The sequence below is a fragment of the Parasteatoda tepidariorum genome, chromosome 1 (genome assembly GCF_982258835.1).
Source record: "Parasteatoda tepidariorum strain Cologne lab strain chromosome 1, Ptep-v5.0, whole genome shotgun sequence".
Lineage (NCBI taxonomy): Eukaryota > Metazoa > Arthropoda > Arachnida > Araneae > Theridiidae > Parasteatoda > Parasteatoda tepidariorum.
Genome location: NC_141755.1, coordinates 119,450,320 through 119,462,359, shown reverse-complemented (window position 1 = coordinate 119,462,359; position 12,040 = coordinate 119,450,320). Strand labels below are relative to the sequence as shown.

The window sequence follows — 12,040 nt, the reverse complement described above, 5'->3', positions numbered from 1 at the left end:
GTAATGATTTTCTTTTAATCAAAAGCTTGATATGTTGTTGTTGATGTGTGCCTATTAAGGCAAGGGGTGTGATTGCTCTCGTTTTCCAGTGGCGCCATCTCTGGCCAAGAATTTGACTTCTGCCACACCCATACGTCACGCCTGTTTATAGGGCGGACCCATTCATACATCCATTCATTCATTCACATATCGATATTTTGACCTGAATCAGAGAACGATAAATCTCCAATTAAAGCCAACCCTCAAAGGTATTGATTTGTTATGGGAACATGGAGGGCTTTGCGACTCTACAGATTTAACGTGCATCAGTCACCATTTTACTTCTTCTGTGGTTCATTCGGGTGTCTTCGACCGACGGGGTTCGAACCCATGAACTCTCGGATATGTGCCCAGCACCCTACCGACCAGGCTATCCCGGCCCTAAAAACTTGATATGAAATTGTCAAATTGTTCACGGAAAAAAAAAAATTCGACTTTAATGTTAGATCGTTTAGGAGATGTTCCGTCCCCCCTTTTCTTTAGCTCACAAAGGGATCGTTCAGTTCTTACGTAAGCATGCTTTAGCCAATTTTAGTCTTCGTCCCCCTTTTCAGTATAAGAAAATGAAAATAACAAACCCGTACCATGCTTACCTAAGAATGTCTTTTTTGTTTTTAGCTTAAACTTTGAAATTTGATTTACGGTAATTTTGAGATTTACATTTTGAGATTAAATTCGAACAAACCGCGTAACATTGCTTAAAAGAAAACTTATGTTTCAATTCATGTTATAAAAATTTGTGTAGAATATTCCATATATCCTTTTCTAACCCCAAACGTAACTTTTATTCTTATATCTAAATTTTTCAAATTTAAAAATATTTTACTTTAGTTTTTTCCAAATGTAAATTTTTCCCTAACATTCTGTAAATAAAGCTTATTTTTTTAAAATTTAAAATAAAAATTGAAAGGAATGTGTATTTAATGTCATACGTAAGCGTTGATTATGCCTTACTTCCTCCTTATCTGCAAAAATAAGCTATGTGCTTACATTATACTTGGAACGGTTCCTAATTTGTACTTAAGATTTTTATTTGAATAAGTAGATTATATACTAATTTTATTTTTATAAATTCATAGTTTCATTAGATTACTTATAATGTTTATTAATACAGTCAAACTCCACTATAATGAACCTTCAAAGGACCGAAATTTCGGTTCACTTTGCTATATCCGTTCCGCAAACAATTTTAATTCATCTTTCCATACTCCCCCCCCCCTTTTATTACACATTATTTAAATAAATGACACATAAAATGAAATACAAAATTCAAAATAAAAAGTAATATTTTTAAAAACCACGTTTTTGTAGTGGAGAATAATAATTTTAAAAAAAAATTGAAAAACGAAAAACGTGGGGCACATGAAATACATAACAGTAATGTTATATTAGTGTGTGTATGTGTGCTCTTGAAAATATGTGTATGGTATATCTGTAATTGTAATTGTATGTGAATGTGGATGTGGAATATGTTTGTGTATATGCATATGTATGTGGATGTATATGTGGCTGTGCATGTGTATGAGTAAGAAAATGTGTATATGTATGTGTATATGCACTGTTATGTATTTCATGCGTCCCACGTTTTTGGTTTTCAATTTTTTTTTAATTATTAAAAACCACGTTTTTGTAGTGGAGAATTACTTTTTATTTTGAATTTTTTTTATTTTAAATTATAATTTTTTTAATTTTTATTTTATATTTTTTAAAAATTATTACTTTTAAATTATTATTCTTCACTACAAAAAACGTGGTTTTTAAAGATATATATTTTTATTTAGATTATTTTTCTTAGTCAAGAGCAGTCAAGACTACTACAAGACCACTACTAAAATAATAGAACTTTAATTTTAAATTAGGGATACAAAAATCTTTATAGAAAAACAATACCTTTACGACTTCCATTAGTTTTGTGCTGATGACAACCAAAACAATCTGGAAATGAATGAGGAAAAACTGGATCCTACCACGTGATTTTTCAGCCAATAAAAATACTCCGACAATAAAAATCTTTTCACCTGACATGTAATACTAATTTGAAATAATGGAATCGACAACAAAAGACAATCTCGAAAAAAAAATTTTTTTTAAATTTTAATTTTATTTTACTTTGTATGTCTTTTTTCTCTTCATTTTCATGTATTGTCATCCAATTCTGATCTATGTGCCAAATTTGAAGTTTGTAGCTAGTCGGGAAGTTAGTTTAAAATCGATTACAAAATTCCACCCGGACAGACATACACGAAGGCAAGTTTATATAAACGTGGTAATAAAAATGACTGAAAAATAATACGTAGTAACAAAAATGTGTTAACTTTGATTTTTTATTTCTCTTCTCCTTGCGTACAAAATAAATTAGTAATCTTTAGCTGATGCGCAACATCAGATAGGGAAACACTTCCCGACTCTCCGATAATTATTCCTGAATTTATGTTATTTTGCTTTTTGAACCTGTCTAACCAGCCATTCGAGCACATAAAAGTTGTCTCACCAAATCGCTTGGCAAATTCATCTGCTTTGACTTCAAACATTTGTCCAGGACGATTGCGTCTTCTTTGAATGCTGGACCCATTGAACAATGCTATTCGATAAAGAAACAAACAAGAAAAAATGCTTATTGCTACATTCCATGCAGTATATGGTTTTTAAAAATCGGCATATGCATTTACTTTGAAATAGAAATCTCAAAATGAATACAAAAAAATGAAGAAAATAAATCAGTCTAAGACAGAAAAAAGTTCATAATATCTTGTTTTGGTTCACTAGTTCCACAAAAAATAACATTTTACGTGTGTAGCAAGGCCCGGGAGTTCACTATAAACCGTGTTCACTATAGCGGGGTTTGACGGCATTTAATATTTTTTATCCACAATCCAAATAAAATAGATAAAGGAAGAAAAGATTCACGTCATAAAGAAATCCATTCTAGGTCATCTAAATAAATAAACAGCACGCAAAATCGTTTCTATGTCCGTGCTTTGGATAGTGTCATATAAGACAGCTAACAAATTACGGAATATGCTCCGATGACCATAAAGTAACGTTAATGCGATCTATTTTTAGCTTTATTCACCCCACTATAAAAAACAAATTACTTTTACACAACTTTAAGAACATACATTGCAATGAGGAAAGCATACTTTTAATCATGTTCCATAATTAATCCTCTTCTCAACTATATCTCGCATTCACTACCTCTACCCTACAATAATAGAGGAGATATTTTCAGTTTTTGACATTTTTTCAAAATTTCTCGAGAAATATTTAAAGAATAATTTTATAACCTTAGAGTTGTTAAGGTCACGCGATTTCTTATGATGATCTATACATTTTAAAGCTTTCAGAGGTTTAAGGGACCGACCACAAATTGCGAACGAAATCAAGAATTTTTTGCTACCCTAGACAGAAAATATGGCAATAAGCTTGCAATTTGCATCGATTACTTGAATGTTATTTGCAATATTGCAAAAAATTTCGTAATTTCAGGATAAATGCTTATGGAAATATAGACTTTTTTTATTAAAAAAGAAGAAAAAAAATGTTTTGTCTAACTTTTTTTTTCTTGCTACAACTTTAAAAATATTCAATAAAATTAGACAAAATTTAGACAATTTTTATTTAATAACAAAATTATCATTTTAAAAATTTGAAAAAAAATTCGCTAAAAATGGCACAAGATATGACTATTTAAAGTAATTTTTTCATACTGGGAAGCGAGGAAAAGATCATAATTTTGTAGGGAATTGTGACTAATTAAGAAAATCAGATTTAAATCTGCAAATTTAAAAGCTCTAGAAATTGTGGGGAAAAAAACATTAAAAGATTTAGATAATTGATTGCTACTAAGTAATTAAGTCTACCTGAAAATATAACCTAATCTTCTGTTCGGTAAAGTCAGCACTAGAAGCGAACGATTTTATTTAAATAAATGATAAGAAATGTATTGTTTGTCTACGGCAAGAACTCCCCCCGCAACAATGTCTGAGGCAGTCTGCTGCTATGGAAACAAGAATAGCTCATTTCAGGGAGGGTGGCTTCTCTTCATTCTATAGTCCATTCCACCTTAAGTTGGCACTGGAGAGAAAGGTAGGTAGACCGGATTACATGGAAACTGGGTTACTCTTTAAGTCAGTACGGGGATGAGGTAGCAACAAAGGGAGAGAAAGTGGCCAGTATTGGCGTTTAAGAAAGCAAAACGCCGATTTTTTTCTTTTTAAAAAACCAAGAATCGTACTAAAATTTTGTACAGAATACGAAAAAGAGCACGATTTTTTAGAGCATTTCTCATAATTATTATTTTAAGATACTAGTTGTAAGCTGATTTCTTAATTAGTATTTAAAGAGCAGATTTTCTTATTATGATTTTTTAACTAAACGAAACTAATTTTAAACAGAAAAAAATATATATATTTAAAAATATTCTTTTTTGCTGAAATCTAAGTAAAAAAAGAAAAAAAAGAAATACATAGATGCGCAAAAATACTTTGTTTTAAATATTTATTTTTATATTCTTATTCTTATTTTTTGTAGATTAATGTGCATTAATTTATCCCACATTGGTGATTTGTTGGGGAAGGAAAAGTCAGCATAGGCTGGAAATTATTGATCATGAAAACGATCATACTTATGTTTTATAATACTTACTGTTTTTTTTTTCTTATTATAATTTTTTAATTAAACGAAACTAATTTTAAACAAAAAAAAAATATATTTAAAAAGATTCTTTTTTGCTGAAATCTAAGTAAAAAAAAACGAAATGCATAGATGCGCATAAATACTTTGTTTTAAATATTTATTTTTATATGCTTATTTTTTGTAGATTAATGTATTGGTGTTTTGTTGGGGAAGAAAAAGTCAACATAGGCAGGAAATCATTGATCATGAAAAATATCATACCTATGTTTTTTTAATATTTACTGTTCTTTTTTTTTTTTATAAATAAAAAATTAAAAAAACATTTTCAGAAAAGTTTTTTTTTACTACAAAATTTTTTTTCTTCTGAAATGTATTTGCTTCTAAGAGACAAAAGCACTTACCTGAAAAAAAATAATTAGTATTATCCATATGGGGGCGTACTGTTTGTTTGCCAAATATTCCACCCTCTTAGACTCAACAGGAACTCTTTGAATAACATGATAGCCACCTATCCTGGTGGTTATCATGTTATTCATTTAATATTTTAACAGTTGACAGTTCCTTCTGAAAACTCTTTGTGGGGTAGCCCTGAATTGAATTCAAGCCACAATTTCACATCAGGCGAAATTCTACTTGAATGGGTAGGCGCATTTCTTCAAAAGAAAATACATATTTTGAAATATCAGAACTTTCCTTTACTTTTCAGGACCTTTGCAGGTGAAAGGAGGCTTAAGAGAAAAATCCGTATAATTTGTTATTTAAGTACAGTAGAATTAGTTAGTCTCGAAATATTTCGTCAGATACTGAAATATCTTAATATTTTCTACATAAGAGAAAGGATTTCTCAGCTTTTTGGCCTTTGTATTTCAAAAGTAATTATTAAAATATTGATTGGTTTAAATTAACCTTTCGATGTTTAAATTAAATTAATGATTCAAATTTTGCGTCTTTTTTTAAATTATTTCAATTCCTATACATTTTATTAGTTTATAACTAACGGATTAACACTTCTATTATGGAAATTGTATTTCAGATAATATTTAAAAGTCCATTTAATTGAACAAACTAAAAATCTTAAATTTTTACATTATTTAAGCTCCTATAAAAAGCGAATTGTACTTCAGAACTAAACATGGCGCAAAAGACGCAAAATTTGAATCTTTACAGAGATCGAATAAAGCGAAAACAATTTTTTCTTTTGTCGTAAAAAAATTATAATAAAATCACATGTTGAATTTGCTGCGTTGTTCACACAACACAGCAAATATGCTCAACTGTCATCAGTTTAATAATATTCACCTGTCTATTGGGGTTGTACAGATGAGGTTAATATTTAGAAAATTAAATAATCAAATACAAAAAAAAAAGAAGAAGAAAAAAAAAAAACGAAATAAGAACTGCACAAGAGATAGGACACTTAAGCAAAGCCAAGGCGAATGGAAAAGCTGGCTGACCAGTGTAGAAACATAGCCAATGAGCCAATTCCTTGTCATTGAAAGCTAATTCAGCGCCAAACTAAAACACCTCCTTCTTCTTTGTACATTCGCTTTACTGAGAAGGTATTTATAAGTTAAATATATTTAAACATGAAAAACTTCTAATGAATGTTTCAAGATATACTTTTCTTACTATGCAACATTTATTTATATTTGTACGCGCATTTAAACTGCAATTAATTCCAAAATAGCGAAGAACTACTTTTCAAAAGCGGAGTATTACATTTCCTACCTTTCTCTCCAGTGCCAACTTAAGGTGGAATGGACTATAGGGCTAACACAATAGACCGGAGAAAAAGGTTCCTTTTCTTTCATCGACCGGGAGCCAAAACTTGCCCTAAACAGTGACCCCACACCCCTACTTGAAATAGTTATATCTCGTTACCATAGTCACCGCCACGGGTTCAGACGAATGGCTGGGGAGTTCTTACTGTAGACAAACTATACCGACCAAAGGCACGAAGAAATTTGAGGAAACCTTTTGTCCAAAATGTTCTGACCTACCTCAGCCTTGTACAGAATGTTTTACATTCCAAATAAATTTAAAAAATATTTTTTCATAATTAGTCAATAGTTTTATTACGCCCTATACAACATCTGTCCAAATATTTTCTAAACTCCTTTGTAAGTAATCAAATGAACAATCAACGGGTCAACAATTTTCACAATTTTCCTTTTATTTTGTAGTGATAAGTCAAGTTTGTTGAAAAAATCAGATGCTTAAATTCTTAATTGATTTTAATATTCATGGCATAATTTTTTTCCATTAATTTCATACCATTTTCCTTCATTTTGTAAATCAGAAAATGCTCATACTGATCTTTAGATCTTTAAATATTAACTAAATTTCTTACGTTTAATTAAATAACATTGATTTTAATTAAATTAACTTGTCATATGTGAGTTCTTGCTGGTATTAAGCCAGAGAGCAAATTAATATCACTTACCATATCTCAATATAGCGAGTTCGCTTAATCTTGTAGCTGTCACGTTCTACTTCACAAGTAAAGCTCATTGACGAGTTTTTAGCTTGAAAAATGATCCCAATAAAGATATCGCTACATACAAAGTGAGAAATATCAACAGAGCTTTAATATATGAGCAAACATTGGAATTAATGTGGGGTCCTAATGCATAGTAAAATAACGATCTGTAAAAAAGCTATTAAAACAAGTAATGTTAAAAAAAATTTAGAGTCAATTCCTGCTTAAGTCATCAACAAAAAAATGACTTAATTTAAAATGACTTGATTAACTTCAATCAATGAATTAATATTCGAAAAAAAAACTGTATTAACATCAAGCGTGGTCCGCTACGAGTTTTAAAAAAAATGTATTTGAAATTGAGTGGATGAATGATTTTGTTAACAATTGGGTATAATATAGCCTACGTCACAGGTTGTGTTATTCCTACTAAATTTAACCCATGAACGGCATTTTCTGCGAGCCTAACTTCAAGCCACAAATAAACAAACGAAGTGTTCGATCGTTTAAATAGCTGCTCGCCAGATTTTATTGCATTATAAAGAAAAGTAATTGATATTCGATTTTTGATTAATAATTGATTTATGTGGATAGTGGCATAGAATTTAGCATTGCGTCATGGTAAATGTTATTCCTACTAAGTGGAAGTAGTTGTGTTTTTTTTTTATATTATACCCAATTGAAAATTTGAATAAGACATCGGGAGAACTAATAGTAGGAATTGGAAACAAAAGAAGGCGCGTGGTATCAGAAAAATATAAAAGTATAAATTGGGTTACGTGCTGCCACGTAATGCTCTTAATTGAATTTATCTGACACAGCGAATATAAAATAACTAGTGGACTGCGCCCCCTGCTCGCTAACGCTCGCCAACCCCCGAAAATTGCTGCGCAATCTTATATGGTTTGCTTCGCTCGCTACTAATTCAGGTACATTGCAAATGCACAAAATTCTAAGAATTCAAAACAATCATTCAAATCCATATAACAACTTTTTTTTTAAAAAAAAAATTACATCTTTTTAGTAAATACTAAGTCATTAAAATAAATTTGAATTCAAATAAAGACTCTGTGACTGAGACTCATTTTTCAATGAGTAACTAATAACAATAATAAAACAAATAAATTCGTGATGTAAATCAAAAATCGTCAAATAAATTCGTAATATATAAATTCGTGAAAGAAAGCGCTTTTGACAAAATACTAAAATAGAGATCTGTCGACAAAGACTACTCACTTCTGCCTAGCTTAATAGTATGAGATTGCCACGGCTGAATTGTTATTTCAGTTTCCGTTTTCGAAAGCGCTATATGTTGAGCCACCTCAACTGGATTTGGCATGTGGCATTTTTAGCAGCAATCATGGGTCGATTTTCTAGCGTTGCCATTCGGGGGGTTGTAATGAGCCTTTTTTTTGTCGCCGTGTAAGAGAAATATATATATATAGATTAAATATCTAAATGCGCGCTATAAACTATTTTTTTTGTTCAAATGTGAAAAACTGAATTACTTATGGTAAAATTTAAAACAATGACTAACGAACGCGTAACCCATCAGAAAATTCCATTTCGTTTTTCGCTCCTCCCTATTCAATTAATATTTGAAAACAACTGAATTAGCATCAAGAGTTATCCACAACAAGTTTAAAAAAATTTATTTTAACTAGAGTGGACGAATAAAAAATATTTCAGTAACGATTGAAAATTTGAACCATATATAGTGTGAACTAATAGTGAAAATGGAAAAAATCGTCAGTTCATAAAACGCACTATCAATCTAAATTTAAAATTCATAGAACTCTTCGAGCCATAAATAATCTCTCTGTCTAACTTGTTTAAAATCATAATTTTTAAATACAAAATTAAAATGTTATTTTAGGTCAATTAATTTTTGAGAGGCTTTTACTACATTTTCTCAAATGGCCATATTTTGAATCCAAATGAAGCATATTTTTCAGTTGCATTATCAACTTACGGGTTGATTAGTTTTCTATAACGCCCTTCCACCAACAACATAAATTTTTTATTGCTGATTGGAAGCTAGTTTCTTGCGTCCAAACCTAAAAAGAAAGAAGCAGTCAAGATGCGAGGACAACATTTTCTCTTATGCATTCTTTCCTTTCTCATTGCTTTTATAAATACAGTTCGACTATTCCAGGGGTGGCGAACCTTTATACACCAACGTGCCCTTTTTTTCTAAAAAATTGTTTAATGAGGTCATAGACGTGCCGTCAAATAGTTTTGACTTCGTGATTATTGGGAAAATAATAATACTAAATACTATCAACTCAAAACTCGTTATTTACATTGAAAAAAAAAACATTTTGCAATGTCTCAGTTATACGCGTTATTCAACGTTAACATCAGTGTGACTTCTGTTGCTACAGATTAGATGACAAATAACTTAGATTAGGTTGCAAGATGTTAGTTTAAGCAGGACTGTTAATTTTTTTGCTAGTTATTTATTGTTAGCTTGTTTTTTATGGTTATTAGTTGTTTTTTAGCATTAATTGTTAATTTTTGTATTAATAATTGTTTATTATTTTGTGAGCTTTTTGTGAATTTTAATTTAATTGTTACATATGCTTCATAGTGTAATAACATTTGTGTAATAACAATTCATAGTGTAATAACAAATGTGATTGGTGGCGTGCCCAAAATATTGTGTCGGGTGCTATAAATGGCACGCGTGCCATTGGTTCGCCATCCCTGGACTATTCAGTATCTAATAAGGACAGAACTCCGTGACCAATTCCTTAGAGTGGAAAGCAACCCACCAAAAATTCTAGTCAAATTAAATTTAGACAAATAAATCTCTTTTACAGTCAGTTATTATCTTATAAAATATTTCAGCATAACTTTATGAGGAGAAAAAAGCTCTACAAAGGAGAAAAAGTTAGTTATAAAAATTTAAAAGTTTTTTGGAGAATTGAAGAAATTCTTAATTTAGAACTTAATGATGTATCTATTTTTAAGCGTTTAGAACAAAGTAAAATTAAAAATCACGAGCGTAGTCTCGTAAAAAAATTTATTTACTTAAAAAAAAAGGAAAGAAAACTATTTTTTTCCCTCGCGTAAACGATAACTACAAAATTGGAAAATAAAAGAAGAAATAAATTCCTTTATGTCATAAAAAGATAACTCGCTATCTCTGATTCTAGAACAGTTAAAAAAAATAATTATCAGAAAAATAGTCTAGAGAATTTTATAATTCTATTTTTCTTCTGATAAGATATTAAAATATAATTCGAAAGACAATGTTTCTCATAAAAGCAAATCAGTTTTTTTTATTTAAAGCGACTAATAAATAGTTAAGGGAAATAGATAAAAAAAAAACATCAATAAATTGTCAATTATAATTGTCTCATTTTTATAACAGAACGAATAATATATATCTCACAATTATAAAATTCGTTTATCCAAAAAAAATTCATTGCAAAAAAAATAAAATAAAAATAAAATAAACAGAATTATTAAGTCATTGTTATTTTATTTAAAAATAGTCAGAAAATTTTGATATGCAATAAACATAATTATTTGCATAATTTTTTCAAAGAATGCAGTTTTAATTTAAAAAAAAAATTCAACATTTTGACGAAATCATTGGTATAGTTAATGAGAAATCATATTTTAAATGCACGATTTCTTTTAAACTATTCGTTCGATTTCGTTAATATTAACATACAAAAGGTTAGACCCTTGAGTTACTGAAAAAGTCTAAGTTACCAGATCCTTGAATCAATTGAATTTTGATATACAATATACACAAATGTTTGCGTCATTTTTCAAAGAATGTAGTATTAAATCGAAAAAAAAAATGCAAAATTTAAACGATATCATTGGTATAGTTAATAAGAAATCATATTTTTAAATGAACGATTTTTTTTTCAAACTATTCGTTCGATTTCGTTCATATTAGCATGTATAAGTTTAGACCCTTGAGTTACTGAAAATATATATATATATATATATATATATATATATATATATATATATATATATATATATATATATTCGCCATCTATATATATATATATATATATATATATATAAGGAAATTTTATTTAAAAATACCGGAAAAAAAAGATATAATCCTTTCTTCAGCCCACACGATTATATCCGCAAAACAGAGTGCTTTCTGATATTGTATCAATAAAGCCAAAGCAAAATATATTAATACAATAGTGTGAGGAGCACTGTTGTTTGTTATTTTTTACTTATTATTCCCCCCTCCCCTTTTTTTCCCCATTGAGAATATATATATATATATATTCTCAATGTGAGGCACGTGGCGTCTTACTTATGCGTATATATATATACATAAGCACCCCTTAATTCTTTTTTATAATATAAGTTTTCCCTCTCTTGAATGATGCAGTGATTAAATGAGAGAGCAAAAATCAGCCTCTGACCTGTGTTCGCTTGTTTTCCGGTCTCCGTTATCTGATATCTGAAACTCTATAAAGGTGAAATAATGCTTTGACGTCGTATTCATTGTAAATCTCTTTTTGTGAGTGTTCATCATATAACGCGAATGCTTCTTCAAAAGTTAGTAGAGAAAATCGCTTTCAAAAATATATTTGGACCCATCCAACACATGTGGAAAATAAGGCTCAAGGTAAAAATTTCTTTTTTTTTTCTATAACAATTATTTCAGACACTTTTCTTAATCATTTATTAACTTAAGCGATTGTTTGAAAATTGGCGGCAAGAAATAATTTTTGGCAGATTCGGAGAACAAAAAAAACTCTCTTAAAGTGGTTTCTGAGGAAAAAAATTTTTTATGTCTTTAATAATTTTTAAAAAAATTATTATCATTTTATTTAGATCTTAAGCATTTTAAATAAAGAAAATCATGTAAATATTTTTAAAATTCAGCAGATGTCGAAT

The 12,040-nt window shown here is 29.3% G+C and overlaps 2 protein-coding genes across 3 annotated transcripts in view; one reads left to right on the top strand and one right to left on the bottom strand.

The window, feature by feature from the left end:
• Nucleotides 1–12,040, bottom strand: part of LOC107452907 (neuromedin-U receptor 2) — a 95,272-nt gene that overhangs the window by 66,788 nt on the left and 16,444 nt on the right. The gene's annotated exons all lie outside the window — the stretch shown is intronic.
• The window catches only part of LOC107452908 (monocarboxylate transporter 12-B), a 41,167-nt gene that overhangs the window by 18,205 nt on the left and 10,922 nt on the right, over nucleotides 1–12,040 (top strand). The window contains exon 1 of one of the 2 annotated variants that reach the window (XM_021148050.4): nucleotides 11,623–11,768. The exons of the other annotated variant lie outside the window; for it this stretch is intronic. The gene's annotated coding sequence lies outside the window, so the exon portion shown is untranslated. Of the gene's footprint in view, nucleotides 1–11,622; nucleotides 11,769–12,040 lie in introns of those variants that run through there. 2 annotated transcript variants of the gene reach the window in all.